The following is a 6,829-nucleotide window of genomic DNA, read 5'->3' on the forward strand; positions in this document are numbered from 1 at the left end:
AGACATCAAGCAAGCACAATCAAGAATGGTGTTCCATTCTGCCATTGGCCAAGACTATCATCATCGAGCTAAAGTGGAAGGCTAATTCTGGGCATGGTTTACTCTTGATAGGTTTCTTTACCGGTCTCGTGGTTTAGTTGGGAGACCTGGTTGATGTGATAGAAGAAATGCTCTATCAAGTGGCCTTGAGTGAGTAACTCGATCACCATTGTCTGAGTGTGTGGTCAAACTCATCCTTGCATTATCTTTCTTGGTTGGCTTTAGATTTTATCCATTTGGTGTTTTAGAGCTTGTGGCTATTTCCATGACAAGCTCGTCTACTAAAATGGATTTCGGTTTATCACTTAGCTATGCTGCGTTATTCGTGATTTTCCCTAGCTTCTGTATTGAGAGGTTTCACTCTAAAAATAAAAGAAAATCATCTCCAACTAGTTTCCATATTTTCACTCTTTTGTTGGGGTAGCTCTTGTCAGTCTCATTTCCAACAAAATTGGTTTTCATGTCGATCGGAGTTTCCAAACTCATAAGGGTTATTGATTTTCAAGATCGTTCAGTAGAGAGTTGGGCTGGCTTAGGTACGTCGAGCATGTTTCCCTAGTACCACCAGAGGTACGAAAGTTGCTGGACAAATACCCTCGCACGCTTGCTTAATTTCACCTGTAGTACCGTCTGCCGTGATTTTGGCCCCAACGGCGGAACCCAGACCTTCTTTAAGTCTCTTCTTCCTCCTCTGGCCTCACATTTTTAGCTTCTTCTACTTTCTCTACTCCATTGTTACACCTTGAGCTCTTCCCCCTAATCCTCCATGATTCTTGTCATATTTAGAGGAAAAGAGAGAGGAGATCTAGATCCACATTTTGACCCAACAAATCATCTCTTTGTGAGTGAATCTTTTGATCTGGATTCGGGAATTTGGTGTTCTCTTGCCTTCCTTCTTGTATTCCCAATAGCTTTAGTAGTTTACAACTTAGAGGAATTGGGGACATCTTTAGGTGTTCTTGCCATTGCATTTGGTATCGGTTTGACTTCTCCGCGTGATACGTGGAGGTGAAAGTTCTAGAGAGATATTCCTCACTGAGCCATGCCTGAGCTGTTCCTCTTGGGTCTCTGGACCCTGAGACTGCTAGTGGTCTTTGTCGTCGGCCATGGTGCACCAGCAACCATGGCGCGACTTCCACTTCGTCGGCCATGGCAACTTTTCTTGTAGTGACTAGTGCACCACTGCTACCATTTCGATTTTTTTTGTATTCTGGCAGCTATTTATACAGGTTGTATAGCACAGTACAATAGCACAATACAGGATATATAATGAATATAAACAACAACACAGCTTATCCATACATAGTTCTTCATATTAGCCCCATGATTCACAAGATTTCACATTAGACAAGTTACGGGGTTACAAAGTCACAAATGAGCTAGTGGTTACACAAGATCGATCATCTAAACTACCATCACATAGAAGAGAGCTAGAGTCACTACTAGCACCATCCCGATGAAAGTGGTCTTCATCCGGTTCCTCCTCCGCTCCCTCCTCTCTCCCGCCAGATAGCGTGCGTATCTATCTTCGGCCTCCGCTCTAGTGGTGTACCCTTTTGTAGCTGTTACCGCTAAAACGGTGAATCTGTCTCCGACACTCCTCCCAATCTTTGTAGACTCCGGGAACCTTGCCCTTGTACACGACATACCACGTCATATCTTCATATATGCACAAGCCAATGAAACATTAGTGCACACTCATAGATGTTTGCAACGAATAAGAGCAAACTCAAAAACGATCCAAGTAGTATGAACTAAAAGGCATGCCTCATACATTGTTGGTCGGAACAAATATTAACATTCAAGGACGGCGTAAGTGAGACCAAGTAAGATGCACAAGAGATTGATATTTGTGTCATCGCACCAAGCTCACTTACGCCTCCCCTGACTGTAGTGATCGACCGAGTGTACAGGTGACCAAACATTCTAATCATCGGCATTTTGAAATACCAAAGCAAATGGAATGACAAGGGCCTCATACATTGTTGGTCCAAACAAATATTAACATTTAGGGAAGGCGTCAGTGAGACCAAGTAGGATGCACAAGAGATAGATATTTGTGTCATCGCACCAGGCTCACTAGCGCCTCCCCCAAGTGTAGTGACCACAAAATTTAATCATCGGCACTAAAATGGAAGAAAGGCCAATGCAATTAAGAAGTATCTAGTATGAACTAAATGGAATGCCTCATACTTTGTTGGTCGAAACAAATATTAACATTCCGGGAAGACGTTAGCGAGGCCAGGTATGATGCACAAGAGATTGATATTTGTGCCATCGCACTAGGCTCGCTAGCGCCTTCCCGAATTGTATAGGTGACCAAACATTCTAATCATCGGCACTAAAATGGAAGAAAGAGCCAAGTGGTATCAAATACATAGTATATGCGTCATACTTTGTTGGTCGAAAAAAATATTAACATTTAGGGAAGGCGTTAGCGAGGCCGGGTAGGATGCACGAGAGATTGATATTTGTGCCATTGCACCAGGCTCGCTAGCGCCTCCCCCAAGTGTAGTGACCAACCATTCTAATCATCGGCATATGCAAACAAAATTAACGACCAAATCAAGTGCGGAAAACGACAGAGACATATATATAAGTTCACAAACATAGCCGAACTAGTAATTAATAACATCGATTACATATAAGTTCAACGACCGTCGAAACTAATTAAACAGACATGCAAGTAAAGTGCTGGATAAAGTTTATTACAACACAAGCTCGTCTTTAGCTCACAACTACATAACTAGGCTCGCACATCAAGACTTTCTACTCGGCTAAAGGGACGACGGAGCGTGGATAAAACCGCCACCTTTCTTCAAGCACATCCATGAGCGGTAGTCGTCACCCTGCATTTGGAGCATTGTGTCTATGTCACTGTTTGACGGCTGATAGCCGGCGTAGAACTTCCCCGCGCTTCTAATGACATCTTGATAGATGATTTCACAAAACTCTACTTGGATGCGGAAGAAGTCTTGCTTGATGCCGTTGTCATGGATCCGCGACAATTTTGAGGCCCAGTCTCTCAGATGGTCAGATAGCGTAAGATGCTGCTGGTCCCGTATGAACGCCTCCATGTGATGGAGGGCGTAGTAGGCATCCTTCTTACTAGATGGTGGCTTCTTGACGCAGGTTAACTTTGTTATGTGCTTGAACACATGCTTCACGTACCTAGGATTTGGCCTCTCCATGTGACCTTTCGCTTTGACGTAGCCATTGCGAGCATCATCAAGTACAGCCTTGACATTCATGTAGTCCGTGCTTGACTTACCGTCCGCATCGAAGTATGTGGCCATGGAATATTTCGGGGTTATGGGGATGAGTGTGCAGGTATTGTCTCTGCGTAGAACACATAATGTTTAAGAACATGACGATTGAAATCTAAAAAAATCACATGTTAAGACCGGTACGGTGAGGGGGTGACTTACTCGGGAAATACAGGCAGGAGGATGTTATACTTCTTCTGGTTCGCTAGAAAGAAGACTTTGAGGTATTCACTCGCGACTGCCCGGTCTCCGGCACTGGCCAAGTGGACGGCACGCATGTAGAAGGGGTCGGCTATCGCGATCCCCGGGGTCTTGTCTCTAATGATCCGCATCGCCTTACTGATCGAGTATAGGCGAATGAAGGTGTAGTGCAGCGGATAACTGTTCAACATGGCGAAGATGTCATCATACCGCAGGAAGATCTTCTCCGCGAAGCCACTATCGACAAAGCCATGGCCCGAGGGCACCTTGGCCACATACACCGGGTATCCATTATCTTTCTCCCTGAGACACCGCTCCTCCATATACTGAATACCGTCAACCAGAGATCGCATAGGACCGGATGCATCATCATACAATATTTTAATTAGCATCCGCTCACCCGACACATGCACCCTCAACTCGATATTCTTGGGAACTGGTGGCCCGTCCTGAGCATGGATAGGTGCCGGCTGGCTGGCAGACTTGTCCTCCTTCTTCTTTCTTTTCCGTCCCTTCGGCTTCGGATTGAGTGGGACTGCATTCTGCTCATCGCAAGCCTTCTTCAGTGTGTTAGGAATAATAACACTTCTCACCTCAGCTGTCGGCTGAGTCTCGGTAAAGTCGGTAGTTGGAGGCGTCTCCTGAGAACTGAATAGACGCTTGTTGCAATTGGATTTCCCCGCGGCGGCAGCTTGAGAGGGTTGGCTAATGAGATCGTAGTCCATCCCAAAATCGAAGTTGTGGTCAAGGTTGGCAAACGTATTGTCCTCGTCCGGACCATCATTCGGATACTGTGCCATCTGCATGTCCTCATCAGCTGATGGCGGCACCGTTGTGGTGGTCTTGCCATGGCTTGGCGCCGGCACAACTGGGGGTGCTGTCTGTGGGGTGGTGTCCCTCACCCCCAAACGAATCTAGCTCTTTGGCCAAACCATGGACCAATTGAAGCATTGGTGGAGGGTAATGACCTCATCTTCGTCGGCACCATGGGGTTGAAAGGGAGGTAGCACGTCGTCGTAGCCACTAAGCACCCGAACCAGTTGAATCCTATACACGTCGGGTTGCAGGGGTACACTGTGTAACTGACGGTTGCTCGGTTGAACGATTTTAGCCTTGGCAACATCGATCAACTCGTCGTTCAAAAACTGCAGGAGAGTGCATGGGACGCCGGCGGCGGCGCCCTACGGAAAACATGTAGGGCGTTAGGGATGGCTGGCTAGTCAAAGGCAAGGATATGGAAGTCATCGGCTGAGGGTTGGTTACCGTGATGGCATCCAGCTCGGCTAAGGTCGAGGCACCGCCGGCGGTGGGCGTGCAACAGATGGAGTGGCCGCTTGTTGGCGCGGTGCCGGGCAACGTATTATCTGGAGCGACGGGTGCATTGAGCTGAAGTAATTGCGCCGCGAGAGACCAAGGTTGGTGCCGCCGGAGCCACCAATGTTTGCGCCGCCGGAGACACCATTGTTGCTGCCTGCGGAGTCACTGATGGCTCCACGTTGTGCGAGTTGCTGCCCATGAAACTGGGAACCGGGGGAGGCCCTTTTTTTCCTCCCCTATACCACGCGTCCAGACCGGCAACCAAGGTAGGGATGATGGAGCTAAGCGTCGTGCCCACTTGGTCCTCCACTTGTTGTCGTTGCGTCCTCTGTTGGGTCTCCACGATATGTTGCACTTGTTGTCACACTTGCTCCTCGACCAATGTCGGGATCTGCGCAACTTGTGCCTTGAGAAGTGCGACCTCCTTCTCATCGATGGTGGCGTTTTTCTCCTTTTTCCACGACTTATAGTAATCCGACCATTTCATGGACAATCCTTCGCCAACCACACAACCAGCCGACGTCGGCTTACTCAATGGATCCCTCTTCTTGTGTGCATTCAACGCCCTATTTGAAGGGTTGTCCCAAGGGGCACACTGCGAGGATCTCGTGAAACACGCGCCACTACTGATTTTAGCTTCCTTTTCACTTTCTGTAACAAATTCCTTAGCCTACGGGAGGAACATGCATGAACCATTTAGAAATTTGGATTCATCAATTAGAATGCAACCATAAAGGAGCTAATTAAGCGGGTGCATTCCTTACCAGAAGAGCCTCAGGGCATCTCCAACGCGGCGACCCATCCCGCGCCCGAGCGTCCGGATGGGTCCAGCCGGACAAAAACCCGGCCCAACGCAGCGACGCACCGCAAATGCGGATGGCCGCGGTGTCCGGAACGACGCAAACCCGGCCCAAATCTGGGCTAGGTTTGCGTGGCCGCGGATGGCACGCGGCGTCCGGTCGCGTCCGGGCGCTTGGCTGCTCGTCTCCCTTGGGGCCACCTGTCGGTGACCGGGGAGGCTATTTAATGTGGACTGGAGGGGATCTGTCCCTCCTCTCCAGTACCCACTCCACTCCCCGACCGCAATCGCCGCCATGGCCCCGAAGCGATGGTTCGCTCCCGGAGCCCATGACGACGAGGCCAACAACAGCCAGCGTCTGCCGCCGGCTCTGCGGGCCGGCGAGAACCGCGGCGGCCTCCACATCGGAGAGGCCGCCCGCGGAGGCGCGGCATTGCCGCCACCAGTGCCGCTGCTGCTGCAGCCCAAGCCGGAGTCCTCCGAGGAGGACCCCGACCTCGCCGCCGTGCTACTTAAATCGGCGGCGGAGGAGGAAGCGAACTGGCCGCATCTCCAAGCGGCCATTCGCACCTCCGCGATGGAGGAGGAGGCCCGGCAGGCGGTCGAGGATGCCGAGGCCTGGGAGCTCTTCGCCTAGGCCCGCCGGGAGGTGGAAGCAACGCGGCGGCGCGAGGAGGCCCGACTCCGCCGCGAGGAGCAGCAGCGGCAGCAGGAGAGGCGCCGCACGGAGGAGGGGAGGCGCCGCGTGGAGCAGGGGAGGCTCCAGCGGGCCAGCCGCCTCGCCTGGCAGGAGAGGGAGGCGCATCTCCGTGCTGCCGCGGCGGGCTCCGGACGCCCACTCCCCCTGGGAGGAGGCCCTGTGGTCTCCGTGGCCGGAGTCGCCGGCGCGGTCGAGCCACAACAGTGCCTCGCCGCCCGGGGACGTCATCGACGCCGACCACGCCCACACGGCCTAGGCGGTGCACCGGCGGCCACCGCGGCGACCAAACCCTAGCTTAGGGTTTTTAAGTTTAAATTTAAAGCCCATATAGAGGGCTTCTTTTGTTAGTTATTTGCCCAAAATAGGGCTATGTACAAATTTTGCCCAAAATAGGGCATATGTTTAATCAAATATCGTTTAAATTTAGATTTTCATTTTGTTTTCTGTTTTTTCGATTTTGCGTTGCGTCCGAGCGTTGGGCGCAGCGTGCGACCCAAACGGACACGC

Source organism: Lolium rigidum, chromosome 1 (assembly GCF_022539505.1).
Source record: "Lolium rigidum isolate FL_2022 chromosome 1, APGP_CSIRO_Lrig_0.1, whole genome shotgun sequence".
Classification (NCBI taxonomy): domain Eukaryota; kingdom Viridiplantae; phylum Streptophyta; class Magnoliopsida; order Poales; family Poaceae; genus Lolium; species Lolium rigidum.